The sequence below is a fragment of the Cygnus olor genome, chromosome 14, assembly GCF_009769625.2.
Source record: "Cygnus olor isolate bCygOlo1 chromosome 14, bCygOlo1.pri.v2, whole genome shotgun sequence".
NCBI lineage: Eukaryota > Metazoa > Chordata > Aves > Anseriformes > Anatidae > Cygnus > Cygnus olor.
The window spans coordinates 2,746,244-2,772,912 of record NC_049182.1 but is presented as its reverse complement, the minus strand read 5'-3'; the positions used below and the strand labels follow the sequence as shown (position 1 = coordinate 2,772,912).

Sequence of the window (26,669 nt, the reverse complement as noted above, 5' to 3'; positions counted from 1 at the left end):
AAGGCTGAGCCCACAGCGGGCAGCCCCTTGTTGCTGCCGAGCTGCATCTCCCGGGTGCAAACAGCAACCTCCCCGTGACCCCGAGCTGCCCCGCAGCACGACGGAGCATGGCGATCCTCCCAATAAAACGCACAAAACAACCGTGCTGGTTCCTCCGCAGCCCTGCACCTGACCCAGGGGCTCGTCGGTGGCACCGATGCGTGCCACGGCCACGGGACAGGAGCGGGGCTGGCCTGGGGACAGCCGTGTGCTTGTGCCAGCCCAGGACCTGTTGTCTCCGGAGCAGGAGCTGTTTGTTAGTGCTTGAACTGCCTTGGTGTTCGTGTCTGATTTAGTATCACTTAAGAAGGTGATGTATGATTTCAATTAGGAAGCAAAGATGCTTACTGCATCTCCATGATATGTTTGGATGGAGAAAAGTGCTTTGCACGGACTTTCTCTTTCGGGGGAGGGAAATGGAGCACGGGGTGTCATGGCTTGCCTGCCGCAAAGTTATTTCAATGTCGGCTGGGAAAGAAAAGCACACCCAGCTCAGCCTGCGTGTGCCAAGGCCGATGCAGAGGCACGGGGAGGGATGCAGGGGCTCCGGCTGGTGAGCCCCGTGCAGGAGCAGGCTGCTGGGTGCCACCAGGGGCTGCTCTCTGCGGTGCTGGGTGCTCTCTGCTGGCTGCGGGAGCAGCTCCGTGGGTGCCCGTGGCCCTGCGCGGCTCACACCCAGCAGGTCGTCCTCCAAGGGGACAGGAGCCCGTGGTTTTGATGGGGGGTGATGAAAGTTTCATCCCTGCTGCCGGTGTGGAGTTCCTTGGCATCGCTGGGCTGAACTTCGCAGCCTTGCAGTGGTCCGAGGAGCACCGGGGTTGTTAAAACGCTGAAGTGCTGATGCCTGGTGGCAAGGCAACGCCGCCTCCTTGCACCCAGCTCTCCTTCCGACGCCGGTGCCACCACCACGTCCAGGACAGCGCTCGGGCTGTGAGCCCGGGCTGCTCCCTGCCCTCGTCTCCTGCTGCCCCTTTCGCTAGAAGGAGCCTGGAGGTGAACTGGGGCTCCTGCAGCCCCCCAGCTGCCAGGGCAGGGACAGAGGTTTATGAGCTGGGTGTATGTGGTGGAGGTGGATGCACCTAACAGCTGGATGTACGTGACACGGGAGAACCTGGAGCATCAGCCTGGCCCCCTGTCATTTACTGGCCCTACACTACCTCTGCTTCCAGGTCTCTGCACTTTGTGGCTCTCCAAGAAATGAAAGCTTTGCTCTCGTTGCCTTCTGTTAGTGGCGGCAGCACAGCGTCTGTGTCCCAGCCTCAGAGACCCTCGGCCTGATGCACCAGGTGGATTTGCTTCCATGGCAGTGTTTCTCCTGGAGCCACAGCATCAGCTGGTTTGGCTAGCTGCATCACGTAGGGATGGCCATGCCCCCGTCCCCTGGTGTTTTCCTGATGATTTCTAAAGTCTTGTCCATCTTACCCGATCACCAGATGATAACGGGGGGAGAATCAAAGTGTACATAGGAATAAGTAGCAGAGTTTCTCTAAGAAAATAAAACCTTAAATTACAGGTGAGGAGACATACAGTGCCAAGAGTGCCTGAAGCCAGCATCGATTATTTCATGTTTTTCACACGCTTCTCGCTGTTTTGGCTCAGTCAGCTGGAGGCCTGGCTTCCCTAGGGTGCTGGGTGTCGGCGTGGGCACGAGAGCGGTGCTGCAGCTGGCAGCAGACTGAGGTTAAACGGCTGGCACCTGGCTCTTCTCACACTCCCCCTGCAGATATTTCAATAGCGCCGTGTTTCTTGGCAAATTGGCTGATCCGAGTACTGTTATCGATATAAAATCAATGCCAACCGTAGCTAAAAACGTTGGTTTCAGATCCTGCTTGCTATTTATTCCTGGTGAGAGATGTTCCCGTGCTTCAGCCGTGTGAACTTTCGAAGTGCTGAACTAACCAAAAGAGCTATAGTTTTCCTTTAAAATAATACGGTGAAGTGCCTGAAGTGCTCACAGGCAAATGAGAGTTACCTCGCGTCGACAGAGGAGCAGTTGTAGGGCCCTGCACGGACAGCAGCAGCACCCATCACCTTCCCACATCTTCCCCAGGGCAGGGCAGAAGGCTTGCTTCACCTTTGGCTTTCCGCTTAATTAAATGTGACTTAATTACATGGCAGTGCCCGCGCCCTTGCACCCCGGCACGCTGCCTGGCTGGGCGCTGCTCCCGTCCCGTTGTCCGTGTCCTCGGCCCTGGGAGCCTTGGGGCCCGGGTTCCCACAAACATTTCGGAGTTGAAGGTGAGGCTGACAGCAAGCTCTCCAGATTCATGTACTGTTCGTGCAGTCCTCTCGGCTCCAGTGAAGCCCTTAGAAGATAATAAGAAATTAATGAAACGTGGCAGTCTACACCTCCACCACAGTTCTCATCCAGGGCTCTCTGCGTTTCGCTAGTATTTATTAACTGAGCCTCGCAACAGTCTGCCCGGGGTGCCGTGGGGTTTGCTGGCAGAGCTGCCGCCACTCGCTTTCCTGGGGGGTGCCTCTGCCTTCAGGGTGGGAATAAAAGGGGAGCTCTGGGCTGGGTGCCTGGGGGTACGGGAGGGGGCTCGGGAGCACTGAGCGCAGCTGTGAGTGGGGCCACGGAAGGGTCAAATGGGCGCTGAGATGGAGGACGAGGTCAGACAGAATGTCCCATTTCTCAGCTCTCCAGGGGCAGACTGGAGATGGAGAGTTACGGATGAGAAGTGGCAGGAGGGGAGGCTGGAGAACCGAGGGAAGGACGGACCTGAGCGAGGGGAACGGCGCAGGAGGAGCTGCGAGGTGACAGGAGGCAGGGCAGGAGAAAGGCACGCAAAGGACAGAAATAGTGGGCTGGGAAGATGAGTTACCAGGAAGGACTGGAAAGCATCTGTGAGCCCTGACGTGCCCCTGTGTCTTCAGGATGCTGCGACTGGGTCACTCTCTTGCACGTTTTGTGTTTTACAGAGGAATAATGGGTTTTCCCAGCTAGGTTCAGTGTGGTGTTGGCTTTTATTTCCATTCGAAGCTGACCGAGATCCCCCAGCACCTGCAGCCATTCTGCTTCGCTCGGGCATGTGCACCCCAGGCAGGGCAACATCCTGACCTTGGAAATGTCCCTTGCTGAGGCAATAGACCCCTGTACAAGGATACGATAGAGAAAATTACTGCCGTGATTGATGGGAGCGCATATCTGCCAGGTGTTGTATGTAGTAATGTATCTGGAGGAAAAAGTCCATCATTTTCCAGGTTATTGAATCTCGCTGTGTAGCCCACAGATACCAGGCTGTTGCCATTCGGCGTTTGCTTCAGAAATCCGAATAATCCCAACCTACAGGCTGGCTCCCTTTCGCAGAGATTTCATATCCTTTGTCGTGTTTTGTAGAAAGAAATTGGACAACTAGACTGAAAAATACCTTTTTATTCCTTATGCTTCCTAAGCAATATTTGAAGGCAAGCTCATTCTGTACTTGTACCAATTTAATTTAAAACTGCTTCTTTAGATCAGTGATATTAAGGTGCTACTCACCATCTTTCAGCCATAGGTAGCGCTGTCTGTGCAGAGATGTTAAGAATCACCCAGATGGCCCTGCTGCAGCTCGCGTCGAGCCTGACACCTCCTTTTATATGGTGGTGGATCCTCGATGCTTCTCTTGAATGTGTTAAGAGGCCAACCACAAACAGGCGTGAGATAACCTGCTTCTGCCTCTCAGTATCTGATGCTAATTCCTACCAGTCTAAGAGTGTCTTAGCCCTGGAAAACCCGCTATTTTATTATTTGCTATTTTTTTTTCCTTGCTGTTAATTATAAACCTCAGTCTGTTTGTTAATATTGCTCGGTTAAGTCTCCAAACCCTCGCCTTAGTCCTCGAACAAACACCAATGATTTAAACCAAGACTGGTGTTGTGATTTCTTTTCTCCACCTACTACAATTGGATTTCCTATACATTATTTACAGTTGTTTACTGTCATCCCGCTGTGATGAAGACAAAAGCTTTGTGGCTTTTCTGATAAAATCTGTTGCTGTTTTGCGCTGCCATCCCCTCAACGACTCTGTCAGCACGAGGGTGCTCTTTCACCTGTGCAAGTCAGGAATGATTTACATCTGTTGAGGTTACTTTTGTGAAACCCAGTGCTCCAAGCAGCTGCTTCATACGAGCTGCTTGTGCATGAGGCTCTCGGCAATACCTTGTCCTCTTCTCGTGGCTTTCCCAGGAGGGGCTGAGCCCGCCGGGAATGAGGCGATATTGAGGCCTTTAAGAGCAGCTCTGCAGTAAGCACCAGCAATAACAACATGTGGAAGGGCTAAAGTGGGCATTATGTACGAGTAGATGTTCTTCCGGGAAGATTAATTAATTCTCAACCTGTTGAATAACAGACGAGATCTGTGTGAAACAGCCTAAGGATGATGCTGGTAGCAACGACTGGGGCCTTGAGAAGTTTTTGCCATCCAAAGGAGAACGGAGGTGGAATTAAGGAACGGATCACCTTCTGCAGCCCAGGTGGAGGTTGCTCTTGAGCAAAGGATCAACTTGGGGCATTTGCAAGAGTGAAAACTCATCACTGCCCGTGTAAGAGGAGCTCACGTTGGCGGTGGGGCTGGTGGCTGCAGCGGGCTCCCCCTTTCCCTGCTGCAGATGAGAGGGGGACCCCTTAGGGCACACTGCCGAAGGGATTTAACTCTCCAGGTATCACACGTGTTGCCCACGCTGTGCAGAGGCACATCTCACCTGACGAGGTGCTCTGCCTTTGCACCTTCACGTGTGAGGACAGGCAAATTTATTTAAATTTATGATGGCTAATGGGCTTATCTAACTACAGTTAAAATAACTTGCTGAATTATTCATGTGATATTTGGGATCATGATTGTGGGAACAAATTAGCCGACTGCAAACTGAAGGCTGCTGTTGCTCATCAATAATGCATGGCAGGAGGCCTGGTGCCGGGCGGGCAGGGGGGCTGGCTGCGAGCATACAGATGGGGAGTCTCCGTGACGGCAGTGCTCTCTCTGGGCAGTGTTTGCACGGAAAAGCATCACAGGCTCCACTGCTGGCTGAGTGGTTGGATGGGATCGAAGACAGGGAGGCAGCATTGCATCGGGCAGGTGTCCTGTGCCTGCTGCTTCTGAGCTGAAGGGTGGTGTCCCAAATACACACATGGCCTTCTCATGGAGAATTTTTGCTTTCTGTAATATCTCCAGCAATGGAAAACCCCAACGTTGCCAACTTTTCTTGTGCAAGCCGTCCCAGCAAAGACCAGTTGATTCTAGAGAGCTTCCTTTCAAAGATGAAGTGGTGCCCTTGGTTGCTGGGTGTTTAGCAGAGTGATAACTTCCTTTTTTTGGGTGTAGTTGAAAACATCAAATAATGTGGAGGACATGTAAGAAAGCCATCCCGTCACCTGGGGATCACCCGATTGCCATGGCTTTACACAGAGATCAGTCCTGCAGCACCAAAGACCTGGTAGATACCTAAGGGCTCAGGATTGTGTTAGTGCTGAAGACTTGCCAGATTGTTTGGTGTGCCACCAGGTAAGGATGGTATAATACAAACAGGGCACGACTTGGATAATGAGGGGCTATATGTGAAGTGATATGATTGCTTGATTAAGATAATAGTTGAAGCATGTGGAGAAGGAAATTATAATTTATATATTGCTGATTGTGAGGTTTATTTTAAGGACATAATTTAGAGATTGTCAAAATCAGAAATAAAGATCCTGAGCAAAAGGAGTCACCAAAAGGAAAAGAGAACTTGGGACTGAATGATAAATGCCTGAGGCCAAGCAGGAGGGACGGGTGGGCAGCAGAGGGTGGCAAACATGAGAGCTCCAGTCTTAGCAAGGACCAGGACCACGAGCCAAACGCTGTCAGGGCCAGAAAGCAATCTGTGGAGGTATCTACCTCATCTGTTGTGGGTAGGTGCTGCTGGAGTTTGGCGGGATGTGTGCAAGCTCCTGCTGCTGGCTCGCTCGGCCAGCCCCACGTCTCTGCTGCCAGGAACAAGGGAAGGCTTTCTCCAAGGCAGCCGGTACGCTGCCTGCATTGCTGATTCGTTCATCTGGGATGTCTTTAATATGATTAATGTGGTGGCTTTTGCAAACTGATCAAGACAGACCTGGTCTGCCAGTAATTTCTGCTCAATTACAGAGATGTTCAATTTCAAACATACCGTTGAAACGGTAATAGAAAAAAGCTAATTTAGCATCTTGCACAGACTTCAGGTAAAGTGGAGGCGATACTGAATATTGATCAAACATAAACACACACACAACAATGTTGGGGTTAAGTGATAAATATTTCTGTAGAGACCGAGTAGGTTTATACTGACTGCTGTCCCTCTGCAACCTCGTACCTTAACTCTGGATACCTTTAATTAGAGCTGTTCGGGGCAGGCTTTCAGCTTGCTTCCATTGTATGCCCATTATGAATCAAAAGTTTATTTACTGCTCCGGTTGATGTGTGGGAAATAACGACATGGTGGATAAGCTCACGACTTGCACAGCCACCATCAAAATGCCACAGCGAATGAAACTACCCATGTGTTCTGACCTTGATGCACAATTTAAATAGATGATTCTTCAAGCCAAATAAAACCTTTCGCATTAGGCAGTAGATGAGCCACTTGTGTGAGCTACAAATGCAGCTCCCCCCTCTCCTAATTAATAACACAAAATAGTGGTAGGGTAGATTTATGCTTGTCAGCAGAGCAGTTAACTGTCATGCCACTGATGAGTCAATGGCTTGTTGTACCGTAAGTGCTGATAATACTCGGATCCGGGCTGGGCACTAAGCTGTGATATGGCAATTTAGTTTTCACACCCCATTTAGTTATGCTTTTATTCCAGATTAATCTCTCTTTTCCCCCCTCTTTATTTCGGTTCTAGTGCAACAGGCTCAACAGTGACCCGGGTCACGGTGTGAGGGCTGGCTGTCGCAGGCTGAACTCCGGCTGTGACTGCTGCTGCAGGTTTCGGAGGGCAGGACACCCCGCAGAGCTGAGGGAACGACCAGCTCCTGGGCACAGCAGCACCTGGTGACTACTGAGGACCAAGGTCCATGGTCAGAGGGATCCTAGAAGCAAGAGGAAAACGTCACCACAGGTAACTTACATTGCATTTGCCTTTTCTCAGCAGCATCACGTTCAAAAACTGAAACAAACAGCAAAAGGAAGAGGTATCGTGGCCCCCAACCATGAGTTTTTAGAGGGTACTGTACTGTTAGAGGGTACTGTAAGGTCTTACGCTGCTGCTGCTTCACATTGCTGCTCCACAGGGATTTAAGGTGAGAGTAATGCAGGAGGGACTTGGGTCACAGCTTGGTGGAGACAGGGCTACGAAGAACTGCAGTGCCCTCCCTGCTAACCCCCAGAGGGTCTCCAAAACAGGGCCTTGAAATAGCACTTGATTTTGAAGTGCTGCTGGTCTGTCTGATTTGGAGGCTGCCCAGCAAATACTCTCCTTCGGCACAACATATGAACGTAAATGATCAGAGATCACCTCTGGGCACCCACCAGCCAGATTTGGGATGATATGCATTTGTCTTGGGCTGCGTGGTGCCTCTCCTCTCTGGTCCTTTGTCTTCCCCTGTGGACTGGCACACTGAGAATTCCCTTTCTGTCGATAACGTCCTCACCTCTGCTCTCAGCAAGGTTCCCTTTGCTTCCCAGTGAACCCAGTTTGTTTTACAAGTGGCCACAGCCCTTGGGACACTGCTGTTCCTGCTGATCAGGAGCATTTGCTCCATAGTGTAGGAGCGTGATGGGTTCAGCAGACAATGGGGTCTGCTTCTCCACAAGGCTCCCACCCCCCCTCTGGGGGCCTGCAGAGGCTCTTTAGCTGAACAGCCTTCGCAAGCTGAATTTCAAAGCCTTTTGTGCAGCAAAAGACTTTCCCTGCAGACATGGAAACGCTCAACACTGTGCAGGCCAGGAGTGCCCAGGATCATTTTTAGCATTGCTCCGTTGACATTTCAGCTAGGGTGCACTGATTGAATTCATCTGGGACAGGAAACCTTGGAACCCTGCACCCAGCTCACACCTGGGCTTCCCCACAGCCCTAGCAAAATGTCAGCCAGTGCTATGTGGCTGGCAGAAATGACCGCTATTTCTTTTTTTTTAGGAAGTATGATGTATGACAAGCAGAAAAAAGGAAAACTAACCTACAAATAATAAGAGATCTTTTACATTTTTTTTTTAATGAAACTATTATATTGAATTTATGTGTATGTTCTCATATAGAATAAACAGCTCTCTCGGTGCTAGCCTGAAGCTCTGTCAGACCGTCCCCGAAAGGCAGAGGAAAATCTGCCATGCACGTGGGGCTGAGAAGGCTGCAGCAGAAGAGGAGACTCTACCGGCAGCTGTTCTCTGTACTTTATTGCTCACTTTGATATTATGCAGAACTCATGAAGAGTCTTTATTTCTGCTGCCCCAAATCTCAAAGCTTTTTTAAAAATTCAAACTGTTCTTTATGCTTGTGAACATCCTACACCAAGAAAAGGTTTTAATCCTTCCAGAGCAGGAAATACATTGAAAAATAGCACCGAGTAGAATTAAAATGTACAAGGGCTGCTACCGCAGCCTGGTGATGGAGGTGCAAGGTGACTTGCTGCTTTCTGGAAACCCTGACTTGGAAAGGATCCATCTGCTGCCCAGTTTTTGACAGGGTTCCCATGCCCTTCCTTCCCGTTCCTAGTGGGTCACTGTGTGTTTTCTTTTTAAACTAACTGCAGTGTGTTTGGATGGTGGGCCGCTGGAAAAGCGAAACCTGGATGTCTTGTGTAGGCGCAGGTAACTGTTCATGCTGCAATCCCAAACCTGCTCCTCTGAAATATTGATGATTTATTCAACTTCGAGTGGCAGCAGATGTTACTGGAGATAGTCCTGAGTGTTACTTTATCTCAGGGCTGGACCAAACAGCCTGTTCAGGGAAGACATCCCACAAGACACTATTACTTCTGCTGTCAAATACCCCAAGCCTGATGCTGAGGCTGTTGTAGCTGAGCTCCGAAGTGCTGTTTGACTTGCCTGTGGCCAGCTGGGGCTAGTTTGGTTTTCCACTCCCTGTCACCCTTTATTATTCGTTGTTCATATACATAAGATAATAAGGCTGAAAGAGGAAAATGGGTATGGTGATAGAGAATATATAAAAAGAGCAGATGATGCTAAGTAATGACCGTTAAACTACATAATAAATCCTTGGCAATAGTACAAAACCTTTGCAGCTGCTCACAAGGTAGAATTATTTCATTGTTTCCAGGCTTCATACATGGATGTATAAGTCAGTGCATCAGCATCTTCAGGGACACATCCATAATAAAGATAAGACTAATTTTCATAGCAATGTTTTTTCCTGTCAGCCAAAGGTAATTAAGTGGTTAAAGGAGAACTCAGTTTGCTACCTAATGTAAAAAATAACTCATGCGTTTTATGTCTCTTAGTCTTCTAACTTTCCTCAGTGTCAGGCCACATTGGTTTTGCATTTACTGTAACAACCTTCCAGTAGATATGAGACAAAGCGTGCTAAGTGGGGGGTTTCTAATCACTTTTCTTTTGGATCTGATGTCCCAGCTACCCACAGACTTTAGGTATGATCAGATCATGGCTCTGAACTAATCAGAAGTAATGTAGAGATAAAAGAATGCGTCCAAAACGAGGTGAAACTAACAAATGAAAATAATAAGGGAATTAAATGGCAGTAATTGAAAAGGTTTCTAATGTCTTAGATAGTACAATAACACTCCTTTACTATTTACCCAGCCTTGAGACCAGGTCTTTGCTTTTGAAAGGTCTTGCAAATGTATACAAATTGATAAAAGTGAAGCACTGTGTTTTCCGTACCTCCTTTACCTAGACTAATAGAAAAGCTTTCTTGGAAGGGAGATTGGGTTGGTGCTGGGAGTTTGTGCTTGTGCTCTGATCCTCGGGAAGCCATAGGAAATCTGCAGAAAATTAATTTAGTCTTGAAAGTGCTCCATTAAGCTGAGGTAACAGACAAATCTGGCATTCCTCAACGGCGCTCTCGGGTTTCTTCCAAATCTTTCTATGCTGATCATTATTTCTACACCATCCAGTCCAATATTCTCTAAAATTTCCTAGCACATCTTGCCAAATTACCCCTGCAGTTGAAGAAGCTTCATGGCCGAGGCAGATGCACTTCAAACCATAGTAAGTTTGGCACTGGGTGTTTTAGGAGGGAAGCTCATCCCAGGCGCAGGCTCCTGCCCTCTTCCCAGCAAAAAGGGGAGGTTGTCCAAAATTTAAGGGAAAAAATAAGAATCAGATGCTGAAGCTTCATTGTTAATGTAGTTTCTGTGTGTGTGTAAAAGGGAAATTTAAGCCTTGCTTTCTGGCCAGGCCCACGTGAAGTCCTTCCCTGCGAGGAGCACAACCCTCCCGCGCTGCAGCCAGGTGCACGTCCCGTGGCTTCGTGCCCTTTCCGACCCGGCATGCCTTCCAAGTGCAGGAAATACTTTCTTTTCTTCCCTTTGTTGGCTTTTTATGCTTTTCCTTGTAACGGTGTAATAGGGGGAGAGAAGCTTGTGGAAATAAAAGCTTTCCACTAAAAGGCTGCAACAAAATGCTTGATACCAGGGAGGGATGAATGAGACCTTGAAATTACAGCCTGCAATATATGACTCAGTCCTGCTCATGGGTACTAAAGACATTAATTTCTGAACACTGTCTGCTTTAGTAGGTAATTTTTGCGAAATGCCTGGAGAGGCTGGTGCATTTCACCATATACTGTAATGAAGTATGGCAGGTTTTAGAGAGATGAAGGACTTTGCAAAGGTGCAGCAGCTTGACACCAGGATTCATTTTGAGCATGAGCTGGTTCCTATTTTATCTAAGCCTGATTCCGTCATCCTTGGAAAGGAGGGTGCTTGCTTTTGATGGTGAATCTTGTTATAAGTACTTATTTGGCATGCCAGTGAATAGGAAAAGCTATCATGATCTGACATATGAAACGTGAAGTCTCAATTACTTTTATGTTGTTTTTCCTTCTGTAGATCGGGAGTGAAAAATATATTTTAATTAAAAAGTGAAATATGATATCCAGATCTCAGCACGCCTCATGGAGAACAATCTAAATTTTGGAGTGCTTCATAAGTCTTGGAGCAGAGCTTACGCTGCACTGCGCAGGCATGGGCAGCAGCACAGCTGATAGCGCTGCCTGATGGATTTGGCCATTACCTGACAGTTTCTTTACTTAAGGGAGAAGGAGGCTGCGGATGACATCCTGCATATTCAGATAGCTGCTGCTGCAACATCCCTCTGTACGTTTTGTATTTAGATTCCTTTTCTCCTCGCAGGCCTAATTTTTTAAGGAAATGAGGGTTTAGAGCTTGCGCTTTCTGTCTTCCTTCATTACCTCCTGCCCGGCCACCTTCAACCCACTGACCAGCCTCACCAGAACGTGACAACAAGATGAGAGCTCAGGGATGTGATATCTGGTAAAATGCTCCGGCAGCCGGTGGTGGAGCAGAGATGTTGCTCAGGTAAAACCAGGGAGAGGCTGGTTACTGTGTGTTGCTGACGTTGCCTGGGTTATTGGCAGGCACGCTGGGTGGACTGGCAGCAGCACGTGGGCACGAGGCCAGCCAAAACAACGCCCAAAGCCACTGGGAGCACAAAGGTGTTCCTGAGTGGGTTATGGTGCCGAAGTCACGTTGAGAGAACGCTTGCCTCAGTACTGAAGAGTGGAGGCTCTCTTCCCCATCGCATTACAATATGGCATTGTATTTTGTGCTGACAGAAATATAACTGAATTAGCTCCACTGTTTGAATTAATACCTAATATAAAGTGGGTAATTCTTGGCATGTTGAGCAAAAACTTCTCCTAATACGTTTTGAAGAGCTATGTCTGAAAATGTGGATAGTGTTTCCCTTGCCCACATTTTTTTAAAGGCATTTTACTCTTCATAAATAGTAACACATCCCTTCAATCTGTATATTTAGAATAAAGACCTTGATTCCTCCTCCTTTATAACTGGATCAAAACCAAAGTGCTTTATAGAGCTCCCTCCAATTTCCAAATAATGCACCATTTCACCAATAAAGCAGTGTTTTTTTAAGCAGAAAGTTGTACTTACACAACATTTTGCTAAGCTAGGTGTGCTGAACTCTAACTATTTTTAATATCTACCCCATCATGATGCTTGCATTTTCCTTTCAGTGCTCCAGCTGCTAGGGTTTGAGACCACTGCATGTTGATGGACACTCCAGCTGGTGTTTCCTCAAAGCAACCCCACCAAGCGAGCTTAAATTTAGTCCACGCCTTACTGAATAACGCCAGAATCATAAAATCCTGTGCTAAGAGAATGGCAATCGCTGCACTTGGTAGCGCAGTACTCTGTATCTAAAAATGTCAACAACTTGAAAAGGAATCAAAATCAGTTATGACAAAAATATAGATGGATAATTATGCGGTGTTTTAATAGAATCATAAAAAACGCATTATATTATCTGCATATCTTGCTCTGAAAAAATAGAGAAGCAAAAAAATGAACATTTTAAAAATTCCTACATCTGTGACATCGGAAAGTGCCTCAGAGATGCTCGTGCTTTGCTCCAGACAGGACGTGCAGGATGTTCATGGCATGAAGACCCAAACACCCAGTGACTTTAGGCCTGCAGAAGTGTGGAGCAGAGGACAGGGAGGGTGCAGTGCCCTTCCTGAGGAGGGGAAGGTGCTGAGGAAGGTGCTGAGGAAGGTGCCCTTTCCCCAGCACCGGGACTGGAGGCTGGAGGAGGTGGAGGACTTCTGCTGTCCTGCCTTCTGTCCTCACCTGGTGTGGTGGGGGACCCTGTGCTTTCCTCCAGGCCCATGGCAATGGGCTGCCCTCACCCAGGCCAGGGGCTGCTGTGGGCACGCACCCTGCCGAGCAGTGCTAGGACGTTTTGGTGCATGTATCATGCATTTTTAAGCAAGTTAAGGAGTCCAAGAGTGAATAAACGGGATCTTTCTATATTAGTCCTCTAGGCACTCAGGCTAGAGTTCATGATAATTGTTTATTTAATATGTAGTCTAAGTCACTAATCATCTTTACTTGTAAGGATCTGATTACGTTTAAACCCTGGGAAGTCAATGACTGTTTTATTACTGATTTCATTAAGGCCAGCGTTTTAATCCTTACCATCTAAATCTCCACATTTGAGCAGAAATTCCTCCAGAGCTCGTTACTTTAAACATGAGAGCAATGGGTGAAGCTTACCAATCACACTATCCATTATTATATTTAGTACCCGGGTAGCTGCGGTGATAGAAGGACTTCTCAAATAAACAGTCATTAAGTATGACAGCGATAATGGAATGTGCACTGTGAAATTATCTAATTACTGACACTTTGAGTCTGTATCAACAATTTGTTTTGAAATAGAATATAATTAAATTCCTTTGCTCCAAGTACATCCCAAAGAACAATAAGCTTTCAGACTCCAAATAACAAAAAGAGAAAAAAGGTGACTTGTAAAAATGATTTGGAATATTTGCGGAAAACGTGTGCCATGACTCCCACTGCTGAACCTGTTTGCTGGGATCTATTAAAACCTATTGATGGTTCTGAAAACGAAAAGGATCTTCCCAAAGGAGAGGGAGGAGATGAGGATGGTAACAGCTGTTACAGCACCCCGGAATGCTGTATTGTTGGCAGTGTGAGATATCTAGAGCCTGATTTGAAAAGCAATTGCTTTATTGGGTCAGAGCTTTGAGAAGTAATGTAGCAAAATGAACAGATGCATCTAATCTGTAATGCAGAACAAGAATGATCATCGATGTTTCGAAGTGTGGAAGGTCGTCGCTGCAATTTGCTGGACAGGCTGCGAGAGGGAAACGTGTCACTGCTAAGTAGCAGAGGTAACTGGATGCCTGGAGAAGTGTCCGCAGCCACGTGTGATCCAAACGTGCCGGATTTCTGTGAGTCTGAGCGTGTGAGGGCTGCAGAGAGCGGCCTGTGCTGTGCAGGTGGCACCCGCCTGGTCGCAGGGGACACTGGTGGTGGCACCGCAGGCCTGGGAGGTGTAAGGGGCTGGGGCTTTTCTGTCTCCTGATGCACAGGTCAGCTCTGCTTCAGCTGTGCCAGGAGTCTCTGGTGGGGAAACAGACTCTAGAAATATTTGAAGAGAGTCTTTCGAGGCACTAGCACAAGTACTTATGTTAAGAGCAAGAGTTCAGGAAAGAAAAGAGGGCCTAGGCAAAAAAAAAATGTTTTCTGGATTACATCGCTTGTAGCCTGCCAGAGCTCCTCCCTATTTATGTTTTTAACAAGAAATCTAGGTTGCATGCAGCTTTTTCTTTTTTTTTTTTTTATGTTGCTTTTCCTCTAGTAGCAAGAAAACCTGTGAGTAGTGTCGTCTTCTGGTAATTTGTATTTTTTATTTTTGGAATTAATTAGAAAACACATAACCCAGCAGCATAAAGCTGCCGAGAATGTCATCACTCAGGTATCACAGCCTTTATTAAAAGTCAGAGAGGCCCTGCTCACGAGCACCTGATGTTTATGGCTGCTGCTTCTGAAGTGCATTGTGTTTCAGCGTCTGCCTTGGCTCGTGTCCATTCTTGCTTTAACCTCAATGACTTTGGCATAGTTATTTCAGTGCTGAACTTCACCTATTTTGTCTCCGAGGCCTCAGCAGAATATGAAGTCTGCTGCTTGCTTATCAAATATGAAGCCACGTACAACTGGGCAGCCTAATGCTAATGGAATCAATGCAGCAAAAGAGATCTCACAACCCCTCTGTACTTTTTACAATTTACTTTGCTCGTCACCCATTAATTCTTATATTGATTTTTCTATAAAACACAAACTGCATTCCTACTGCAGCCCAAGAAAAAAGCCCATTGATTATATTGGAACAAGGTATCTTGTAAAAATGAAATGCCTAAAACGTTTAAATGTAGTAAGCTCTGTTAAAGTACATAAATCATGTTGGTTAATGTTGTAAATGAGTAGCGCTGCCTTAAACAAGGAAAAATATGGCACCATAAAACAATTTTGACACAAAATAGCAGCCTCTGATTCTATGTACCTGCCAGTTTAGAAATGCTATCAATAATGGTTATGGTTGTTTGCAGGCGGGAGGGGGGAAATGTTCTCAGTCTCCCCTTTTAAAAAGTTCCTTCAAAGTCACTTTCCAAAATTGACAACTGTGGTGTTTTACCTGGCTATAAATAAGGGCTGATTATTACTGTGTCCTGTTTACTTTTATCATTCACTCATCAAAACCTCTTTGATGCATCATTACTAATGATCGTTTCACGAGCCAAAGTCAGGCCGTGTGCCCGGCGGTTATTGATGGGGAGGTGACCGCAGCTGCTCCCCACCACCTTGTGACCACAGCGCCCGCTGGAGAGCACGGACACAGCTCCACCAGCCTCAAGGGAAGGTGGCTAAAAGGAAATTCGTCCTTCTGTTCTGCTTGGAGTTTAACCCAGAGCACAGAGGGCTACCGACGGGGTGTAATTTTGCATTGTTTCAGTGTCACAGCAGTGAAAAGGGAGAATTTCTTGATGTCTTTTACACAATAGCTGCTTTTTGTCACCAAAGTTATAATTGCAGAAATCTGTTGTAGTTGAGATTCGTGCAGTGCTTTGTGGACCTGGTCGTGATGGAGGACTCCACCAAACCCTGCACAAGCCCAGGAAAGCTTTGGAGAGCCTGCAGCTAACAAGAAGACGAGGCAACAGCCAGACAGGAATGGATTTGGGTCCAGCAGGAATGAAATGGAGGATAGGGTAGGAAGGACTGGCAGTGGTCTCAACAGCTTTAAAACCTGAGCTGTTTCCAAGGTTTTCAGGATCCATGGCAATAAATTTGATGGGGATGGGGTGGGGAGAGGAAGGTAGGAGGAAAGCAGAAAGGAGGGCGATTAAGGTGGTTATTGTGCAGTTGCTTAACATTTAAGCTGGTCAGAGCGGGGGCCCTGGCTTCCTGCTCAGCGCTGTGTCTGTGCATGGTGCTACAAAGCCTTGTGCCAGCTTGTCGTGAAAGACATTGGGACGAGGGAGACGGAGAATTAACTCCTCTCAGATTAGAGCTCTTACGACAGGAATGGGGCTGATGTCTGTTGCCTAACCTTTGGATGTGTGTTTCCATTTTTTTTTTAGTTCTTGTTCCATCTTGCTCGAGATGTTCATCTCTTTTTTTCTTTGATTCAACTTTTTGCATGTGCTTTTCTCACCTGAGAATCAGAGCAGCTGCTGCAGATCGGGGACGGCTCTGCCAAACTTTTTTTTATCCGTCAGCTAAAGCCTCCCTGCCTCTGGCTACATCACGCTAAACCCCAGCAACACTCAAGTGACTGTAAAGAGGTTGCTACAGACTTTACCTAGTGAGAGCAGAATTTGGCCTCTTATTAATACCACGTTTTTCCTGCATGGCTGCCTGTCGTTCTTGTTAAATTTACAACATACTTGTTTGGTTGGAGGCTGCTCTTGTACCTGTTTGGTCAGCACCGTTTTTCTCAAATCTCTGGGAATTAATACCTTTGTAGAGCATAGCAGGTCTGTTCTCCGGGGGCTTGGCAGGGCAGCAGGACATCCCTCTTGCCCACCTCCACCCTCTCCCTTCCTCCAAGACATGGGAGAAAAAATAAAATAAAATCATGGAGTGACTTTAGGGTTGAAACTCCCCTGAAAGAAACTCCTGTTCCTGCAAGGGGGAAGTCCATGAGGCCAATGCATACCTAAAAGGTCATCCCCCGAACTTTTCTGAGTTAACGATTAAAGTAAGTTATTTCCTATCTCTCATCAAGGAAGGCTCTATTTTCCAGAATGAAGCTCTTAACTTTTTAATGGGGAGGTTAATCCTGAAAATCCTCAGAAGTTTAGTCTTTCTACAGAGAATAAGTAATCAAAACCAGGAGACTTACACAAGTATTTTAGTGTATGGGATAGGTTTTTTCTGTTTATTTATGCTATTTTTTTTTAAAGGTCAGTTTAATCAGTAATGTAATATGCTGGTTTTGGAGTGCCACGGGAGGGGAAAAAGGGAGGTGTGGTCCTGCTGCAGGAGGCCTACAGGGATGCATAACACCCAGGAGCATGGAGCAGAGGAGCGGGAGGTGGGCAGCTCCTTGCCCCCACCTCGCCCCGTGCTGCTGCAGGAACGGGCTGCGGCCACTGGCTGCCAGCAGCAAAACTGAACCTGCTCCAGCGCAGCAGCAAGGGCCGTTTTGATCCTTTTCCCCCCTCTACTCATAATGGTGTAAAAGTACAAGGGAAACGATGCATGAAAGGTGCGTTTACACTGATGTGAAACGATTGTTTTCTACACAGCAAAGGCTCAACAGGCAGCTAGGTCTGCATTTGCTTCTTCCATTTCTTCTTAATTTTATGCTGGTGCATTACAGACACGTTCTGCAGTACCTCTTTGGCTCTTCATCACGTGGGTTTCGTTTCTTGCTCAGATCACTCTTCAGGGCTTGACTGGGGCAAAAATTTGGGCATTTTGTTTTCATAAGAGCCCCTTTGGTTGGCTGCTGCAAATGGAAACAGCTGCAAAGAGGGCCCATGCCTGTGTTTGGGGTGGAGAGCTGGTCCTGTCAGATCAGCTGTGGAAACCCAGAGGAGCTGAGGAACTGGAGAGGGGGACCATAAAGAGAAGTACCTCATCTATTTATTTATTTGTTTTTTATATCAGAGTGAAGCCCATACAGCTGTGTTACTTGTGCATGCAGCACGGCTAGGAGAGCACCTTGCTGTGGTGGATGGGCAGGAGCTGCAGCTGCTCAGAGAAATGGCTCAGATGGACGTTGTGGTACAATGCTGGAGTTCTTACAAAGGTGCAACATGCGTGAGGAATTGGAGGCAATCCTCCCCCCAGCACCAGGGAGCTGGATGTCTGCACTGGGCTTTTGTAGGCTCTGCTTCAAACCTGGGTATTGCTGCTGCACTGGGACTGCTCCCCTCCCGATAGCAGCCGCGTGCTGGGGACACTTAGCGAGAGTGGAAACCCCAAGCCAGGAAACGTGCCTGGTGGTATTCCCTAAGGGATAAAATGGGGACTTTGACGAGTACAAGAAGAGTTACAGAGGTGCAAGCCTAAATACCAGACCCTGAGCTCCGCTTGTCTCTTTTGTGGAGGTTTTCTAGCGAGCAGCTCCTGGCAGTCCTCGTCCTTTGTAGCTCCTGGCAGCACGCTGTGCGGCTGCGGGAGGTTAATTAGGGAGCCAGCCAGAGCTCGGGCTTCCACTCACAAGCTTTGAGTGACTCAGTGCTTTTCTCCATTAGAGCTAACCTGTTTACAAGCCTGCCGTATATTTATCTAACGAAGATAATTATCCACCTCCAAAATGCCGTGATCTATTTGGGCTGAGGCAGTGCACCTGGAGGTGGGGTGTTACTGGGTTCCTTTGCCTCATCCCCAGAACACCACAAGTGAAGCTTGGAGCCTGCAGGATGGTGGCTTAGATCTGAGTGAGTTACTTTTTGTTGTTGTTTAAGCTGTGTTGAATGTGTCTCTCTCGAAATGAAAACTGAACTTGGTGTAGTGTGATGCTGGGAGCTGGCAGCAAGGGCTGTGTGTGGAGGAGGAAGCCTTACCTGCCTGGTTTGTTGCTGTAGGGCTGTCATCTTTTGGTTTGGCACGGTGTTTTTGTTAGTTTTTGTAGGTGAGTGTTACAGTTGGGGCGCTAGTGAAGCGGTTACTTGTACTTAACGTGCTGCGGAGAGACTAAAGTAGCTCAGCTTCTGATGGACTTTAGAAACCTGGTTACCAAACAGGGCTTGCTTTTTTTCCAGGCATTTTCTCTTCCAAGTAAGACCTCATTAATTAGGAGTGCTGCTTTGCAATGGCCCAGCCTATGCTTCTGAGAAGGTGCTGTGCCCTCAACCTGAAGTGTTTCTCCTCTCAAACTACTTGAATTGCTCTTTTTCTGCCTTGGACGCAGGCAATTGCTACTGCTGTGAAATGCTTCCTTGGATGATTATCAGTTGACTTGCATTAATATTTACAATAACTTTTTTGTTCGTAATTTTTTGCTGCTACAGGAAATGAAATGCAAATTAACAACTGTAAAGATTAAAACATAATGAAATGGGACACAAGCTCTGGAGAACTAATGAATAGAGTGGCTCGAAGGCACAAAAAGATGTCCTTCAAAAAACAAACAGAGATAAATAATGAGATAAATAATTCTGAAGCAATAAACTGACACAGAGAGAGAAATATCACATGTGGGACAAATTGTTTCACACCGATGTTATAATTGTGTTCCTTTTTCTTAATAAAAAGATGAAGTTTCTCCCTAAAGTTAACCAACTGTGTAATCACTGCTGGTAGATCTCTCTAAAGGTGCAAATGAGTACATCAAAATGTCTCTGTTTACTTTTACTGTCCTCAGCTGGCTATTTAACAAGTATATTGGGCTAATAGACAGAAACAATGTCTTTTTAAAAGTATTTGTCTTCTGTGCCTTCTACTTTCTGAAGTAGAAACGTGGATCTGAAGCTGCTGAGTGCTTCTCTGAGGAGTTTAAAGCCTGTCCAAGCTGACAGGCGTTAGGCCCTGCTTCAACAAAGCTCTCAAGCTCTGGCAGCTTTTGGCCTTCGTGAGATTTGCCTTTGTGGTTGCTTTTAGGAAGGTGTATTGCTCCTTGGTTAACCGAGGGCTGCCTGTTTTTTCAGGGCAAAATCCTCCCTAAGTACCTCCAGCTGGTGCACCTGAACCTGGAGCTGTCTGTGTGACCTTGCATTGCTGCAAATCTGCCAGCTGTGGCTTGGTTTCGTTGGTTTAAGTTGTCTTAGATCTGTGAAATCATGATGTTTCTCTGATTTGGTGCGTTTCAGTACTCTTCCATGTGCTATGCACTACGGAATAGCTCTAGCGTAGTGCAAATATCTGCATACCTCGAGTATTAGGTATGAGTCTAAAATACCTCCCCTTAAAATCAAGAAAGAAGTTTCCAAGGCAGTGCTCAGGGTGGGGTTAATCCCTCAGGTCACAAATGTTGGCAGGGCTGGGGTTTTCCCTTCTCTTCCTGGCTAAGCCGTGTACAGCTCTGGCATTTCGGAGGAGATGGAGAGGAGACCTCAGGGAGCTGCTGTGCTGGGACACATGGACATAGGAAGGTCAGGACAGTGCTCATTGCCCGGGAGGATACAAAACCTTTTTGTAACCCTAGGCCATCTGGATGACCCAATTCTAGCCTGAGGGTGCTAGCGGTTGTCTGCCGCCCATCACTAATGCCTTTACTGGGGAAAGTAATTAAGGACTACTGCAGTATTTGGGTGCTTCCAGGAGAAGACATGTACCTAGCTGGCTTCTTATCTTCTGTGAATTTTCATGCTATGGTTTGAAGTCCCAGGTGAGACCTCACAGGAGTTACTTGCCCAGGTGAAGCTTGTTTGCGTGAGCTGAGGCAGCCAGGCTCGCCAGCCTCTTGTGCTTGGAGTCTGTAAGGGTCTGTAAAGAGATTTTTTTTACTTGGATTTGTTTTTTAAAATATATTTTTTGCTATTGATGAAAAGAGAGAGTGTCATAAAAATGAAAACCTTTTGTTTTTGAAGTCAGTTCATGCAAATACTTCTATTTAATCTGTCTGATGTCAAAATAACTGTGTATGAACCTGTATTTGTTATCATACATCAAGCTGTGATGACAGAGGCCGTCACCTGAACAGCAAAGAGCAGGACCAAACTCTCAAAAAGAGATCAAACTTCAAAAGTTAATTGAAAAGTGTTTGCGTGGGGGGAGCTAGTTATATGAAATAAAATGTTTGTATTTCTTTTTTTCCTGTTGTCATTTGTACTTCAGCTTTCCTGGCACGGTAGATGTAATAAACACTCTCTCCTGACTAAAATGTTTTCAGCTTTTTATCACGGAGTCTTCTTGGCTCTTAAATGTCATCTTCAGTCTGTAGTTCCAACTCTGCATTATCTAGCAGGTTTTGGGGGCCTCAAGGCTGAAGCTTGTTTGGTCAGAGCTTTCCAACTTGGTAGCACCTCATGACATCTGAGCAATAGAAGCGATATCTTGTTCCCTATTACGTGTAGGAGATGATCTATCCTAGTAAGTATATCTGGGGGGTGGGAATCTTATCAATATTGATATACATTCCCTTGCACCTTTCCATAACCTTGGTGGCTAGGTTATAAAATATTTTATAATCTGCTGAACGCAGACTTGGCTTTAGAAAGTGTGTTTCAGCTCTACATAAATAAAAATAATGGAGCTAATCTTCAATTATGCTGGGGACCACATATCTTTTTGGGGATAGATCCTCGACTGCTGTCAGCTGTCGTGGTGTCACTGCAACTGGTGACATCTGGATGCCTGGCACCTGCTGAGGGTTTGATCCATGGTGGTTTGTGGCCCCATGCGTGAGTGCAAGCTTGCACCAAGGCATTGTGCTCCAGCCGGTGCTGGGATGAGAAACAGGTCTAATTAAGTTTTGTAACTGGAGTCATTACTAAGGTCTGTCACTTCCACTGTACAAATATTCCAGCTGAAAGGATTATATTTACAAGTGCTATTTATAATTAAGCATTTTACTTGATTCGCCTGCAAACAGAATGTAAATCATATTTTGCTCTGCTAAAAGGTGAGGAAAAGGGGGAAGTGTCTCCAAGTAATCTATATTACGTTTAGCGGCTGGTAAAAACCACAGGTTTATGCAAATATGGATTTGTTGAAGTCTGTATTTTGCTTGGAAAGGTACTTTATTGCAATTAGGCTCTGGGTGTGTGTGGGTGAGGGTGCAGTCCTGACCCACTCATCTTCTATAGGGCAGTTGAGCACCTCCTGGGCTCTGCGACCTGTGTTGGGGGGGGCAACTCATCCCTCCCCCTCTCATGGCTGTGGTGATGCTGGGGGGCTACTGGGTTTCTGAGCCTCTGATGGGGCCAGAGGGGCCTGGCACAAGCCGCCAGGAGGCTGCCTGGTGCCTGGGGGATTTCCTGCTTCAGTCCCGTCTGGCAAGAGGTGAGGGGAGGCTGAACCCCTGCTGAACTCCATCGCTCCTCTGTTGCATTGGGGTGGACGTTGTGTTCTCCATACAGACGCCAGTTGTGGCTGCTACAGCAATCGGAGTTAATTGAAGTGAATGATAAGGATGATATACCTATAATAATTATACTCCTAGTGTTAGCAAGGCTGGCATGGACTTGAATTCATATTCATGCTGGCACTTAAACATCCAGATACGGCTTTTCTAGCCTTGGTTTCTTATATTCCCAATGGTCAGCTAGCAGTTCAAGGCCCTTGTGTGTTTTTTTATTTTTAATTTTTTTAATATCTGTTTTAATAAACTATTTTTCATTTCCTCTACTGTTCCTGTGGCTGCCGATGTGTTTCCTGAAAGGAGGAGATTGGTCCTTGAATCTGAGAGTAGGGGCTCTGCACCAAAGATGAGGGAGATTTCCCTCGGAGGCAGCTCAAAGTGCCGATGCTTTGTGTGCTCGTTCCTCTGTACTTTGGGGTATTTTATAATGCAATAACCTGCAAATGTGGTCTCTGCAAAAGAGCAGCACGGTGCTGCTGGTGGAGCAGGGCTGGCGTGGGCGTTTGCAGGCGAGGGAGCCTGCGAGCGGTGCTGGAACAACGGGGTTTGCTGTGCAAGAGAAAACGTGCTCAAATGTTAGCTTTGGATAAACTTTTCCTGACTTCCAACTGCTTTTATCTATGGCACCAGCTGAATCGGGAGAGAGAAAACCAACCCACGAGCCAGCATGTCTCGCTTGGCTCAGTCTCCTCCTGGTTTCCTGGGCTGTGGTGCTTTTCCAGTGGCATTGCTCGCTTAAATTCCTTGAGCTTTCTGCTGGCCGCTTGTTTTATCTGGGCTTCGGCATCCTCTGAATAGCAGAGGCACGTGAAGGAGAATGATGCTTTGGAAGGAAAAAGATACAAAACTTCTATGCTGCCATCTGTTCATAAATTAAGTTGTTTTTCGTCTTTCCAAAGCACTTTGTGAGAGTGTTTGCTAAGGAGGTTCAGTTGGAAGGGAATGGGGACAGATTTGGATTTATGCACTGATACAGACTGGGAATGATTCAGTGCTGAGTGGTGCTGGTAAAGCGCAGTGCAGTGCAGTTCAAGCCTGTGGGGTGTTTCTGCCTGGTTCGGCTGGAACCACCATTAAATACAGAAAATGCACGCTTGGCTTCCAAAGGCACTTCTGTTCTATGCCCAGTGAAGATAACGCAGCTTAAAATAACTTCAGTTGGGAACGAGTGCTGGTGCTGTGCTCCCTTAGTGCTCGGTGCTCTCTGCCCAGCAGTTAGTGGGTGGTTCGTGCCGGCTGCCATGTGCTGGGCAGCTGAAGCAGAGGGAAGATGCTGCTGACAGAAGGGGAGATCCTGACCTACCTCCCTGAGCCAGCTCTAGCAAGTGTTTCCTCTTGGAGAGATGCAGGTGATCCCAAGCCTAATCATTCCTCAAAAAAAAAAAGGAAGTAAAAGGAAATATTTCCAGTGGGCTTGAACCTTTCCATGAGCATGTGGTCAGTAGGCCCAGCACAAGGAAGGGAGCGTGGCTTCCTTCAATAACTTAACTTTCTCCATAAGCTATGAAAGCATATTGTGTTCAGTTTAAATTACATGCCTTTTTAACCATATTTTTTGCCTTCTGTTAGATATTTATCCTTTGGTTACCCCAGATAACTGAGAGCCGACTCTTCAATTCATAGCTGAAAATGAAATATCTTCATTACCATGGCGATCAGGAGCTCCAGACAAGGGTTGGACTCCAGTTGTGTTAGGTACTGTACAGTCATGGCTCAGAAAGATGATATCTGACTTAAAGACCTCATAATCCAGCAAGAAGACCAAATGTATGCATCTCATTACAAGGGAAGGCTCTGAGTGCAGGCCGGGGAAAGCAATAACCAAGCCAAGGTGCAGGGCTCGTGTGGGGCTGTTGGCAAACCCTTCCCTTCAGGTAGGATGTTGCTCATGCTGCCTGAGCAGAATTCCCAAACCAGGGGAATTTAAAGGCCATCCACTGGTGGAGTAGGTAAATAAAGCGATAAAGTAATTGGAAGGGGTGCTCTCTTCAGTCTCCTGTGTTGTAAACGATAGGGAAAAGGTCGCGCTTCTTCAGGCTCTCTGAAGCTGAGTGGATTTATTGTCTTGGCTTTCTGTAACCCCCAGTTTAAGATGTAATATCAGTTTCATTGTTATCTTATTAGCTATAGAAAATCTCTCGCAGTGCTGCGTGCAAAGTACAGCCCTCGACTCTGCCTAGGCCCGTGCCAAAGGGATGCATGCTGGTTGATGTCTCTGCTGACTGCGTTTGGAAACAAGTGGGTATTAAATGACAGGACAAATCAGCTGGGCTGGAAGCTTCCAGCTCAAGTAATTACAGTGCTGTAATCTCTTGCTTCCAAATCTGTAGCTGCGGACACCAGCCTGCAGGCGTTACGCAGATAGCAGGAGCTAACACGAGTGTGGCTAGATCCAGGCCTGAGGGATCAGGGGCACCTCTGCAAGTCTGAGCCCAGGAATGGGGGAGAGTGTTCTGCTTGGGTAGGGTTTCATGGTAGGCTCCTGGTAGCCTAAATAACGTTGATGTGCTGTCTCTTGTCTCCAACGAGTGGCCCTTCACGTTCTATTTTAGAGGATGTCTCCTGTAGCTTTGGAGCCTTTGGTTTCTTATCAGGTGTCTTACAGCACCAAACAGCAGCCCTTCCCCTCGTCCTTGTGCCCTTTCACAATTGGGGCTTTTAAAGAGGCACTTCCATAGTTATGTATTCTGTGAGGCTTTATCTAAAAGAAGAAACTGGTCTAAGGTTACTTGCTCGGACACTTTATAACATACCTGAGATTAAATGGAGAGCATTGTAGCTGGGTTTAGATAGGCACAGGTATCCATAGGCAGGACTGCATGTGAGCTGGTCCAGGTGCTAAAATGACACTTAAAAAAAAAAGCTCTTAAAAGTAAAGGTGACTTTTTTTTTAATATCTAAGTGGCTCACCAATTAGAGTGCCTGCGATGGCCTCCTTGTTTCTAGGGTGGGTTCGGTTTCGTGCAGGCCAGAAGCATGTGCTCCGTGCCTCTTCTTACAGACGCTTCGTCCTGCTACCACTGCCACCTCTTCCTTCGAGCTGAAACCAGCCCTGGTAGGGTGAAAATAAATCACGTTTCACTGCTGGCCTGTGGGAAACTGCAGTGAGGAGGATGCAGGAGAAGCATGGATGTGTGCGATATTTACAGGAAAGGAAGCAAAAAGACTTGTACCCATGATAAATCAGTTTGAAAGCTTTAAAAGCAGTGTAGTTTCACAATGAGATATGAAATTATTTCCTGTAATTAAAATCAATTATTCTGGTAGAACTTTAAAGTGTTATTTCAAACTTTGAAGTGTTAAATGCTTCTAGAGAAAAGCTCTGAAGGAATTACTTAGAACACTAATAGTACATCCTCAGTGTCTCTGTTTCATAGCTAACCATGCTTCTGTTTGGCTGAGCTCTTGTAAATATAGCAGTGAAAGTCTTCTGCTCCCCCGGGGGAGACTCATGGTGGTACAAAGGGGTTTGGCAGGGTGGGTGTCTCACATTTGGAAGCGGGTGACAGTCTGGGGCAGTGATGTCAGCCTGTGCCTTGAGGAGGTCCGTCACCAGGAAGGTCTCTCCTTGCTTGACCCCCCAAGCCAGCAGATGTTGCAGGTAATGGTTAAGTTACGTGTCTATGATAACTATTCTTGGGTTATTAATGTGGAGCTGGAGCTTATAACCGTGATGAATCTTTAACATACCAACAGGAAGGACCCTGCGAGGGTCCACTCATCCTGTTCCCAGATGGGCTTTTTGTTTAGGGGTTTGTTACCCTCAGCTCTTAGGGTCATATAGCTGCAGCTGCCCCAAGTGAGGAGGAGGTGACCAGGCTGCAGGGTGTGCAGGCTCCATCCTTTTCTGATCATCTATTGAACCCGCTCTTCAGTGGCTTCTCCACTTTGCCTGCCGTGGGGGCTGTTCTATGGTGTTTTTAATAAGGCAGGATGAATACAGTGGAGCACTGAAGGGTCTGGGGACAAAGCTGGTGTTTCTGAGCTTGTCTTACTGGTAGGACACCCACGTGCTGGCTCAAACATGGTTTTATTTTTATTTTTTGAGTGCACGAGGTGCTGCTTTTGGGCCAGCACAAGCACGCAGCTGGGCTGGGTGCAGCAAGGCAGGGGCTTTTCCTGGCGCATCGAAACAAATCCACACAAACCCAGCCCGCGAAACAAAACGCGGGAAGACAAATAGGGCTAATCCCACCGTAGCCTGCAAACAAACACCACTGCTCAACGCAGAGACAGATAACACAAACAACCCTGGGAAAGCAGTTCAGAGAGCGTCAGACCACGGGACAAAGGCAATATATTGCTCCGTGCCTTCCAATTAAGGACTCACGGCTGTATAATTAAGTTTCTGGTAGCACTGTATTTAAAGTCATGTCGGTGCTTTCATTTATAAATGCTGCTCTGCAGGTGCCTCAGCTCCCAGCTGGAATCTGGCTTTCAGCATCTAATCCTAGCAGTGAGGATTGTGTTTTGTTTTCAGCTGGGGGTGCCGGGGGGCAGTCCCTCCAGGCAGTTAAGCTACACAGGGGAGAGAAGAATCGAGTATTTTCAGTACGTTTTAGTTTTGCTTTAGGTCCCAGCTGTGGATACGTGTGTTTTGTTATTGGCATGGGGTGTGTGTGTGTACTCATGTTTGCACTTTTCTGCAAATGAGCAATAATCAGGCCTGGGAC

General features: G+C 46.9%; 2 long non-coding RNA genes across 2 annotated transcripts in view; both read left to right on the top strand.

Annotated features, from left to right (window-relative positions):
• LOC121078167 overlaps positions 1–15,069 on the top strand; it is a 28,828-nt gene extending 13,759 nt beyond the window's left edge. Inside the window, exons 2-3 of the long non-coding RNA XR_005824476.1 lie at positions 6,884–7,099; positions 13,754–15,069. This is a non-coding gene — a long non-coding RNA (uncharacterized LOC121078167). The remainder of the gene's footprint in view (positions 1–6,883; positions 7,100–13,753) is intronic.
• Positions 15,070–18,099: 3,030 nt separating this feature from the next.
• Positions 18,100–26,669, top strand: part of LOC121078165 — a 38,740-nt gene continuing 30,170 nt past the window's right edge. Inside the window, exon 1 of the long non-coding RNA XR_005824475.1 lies at positions 18,100–18,412. This is a non-coding gene — a long non-coding RNA (uncharacterized LOC121078165). The remainder of the gene's footprint in view (positions 18,413–26,669) is intronic.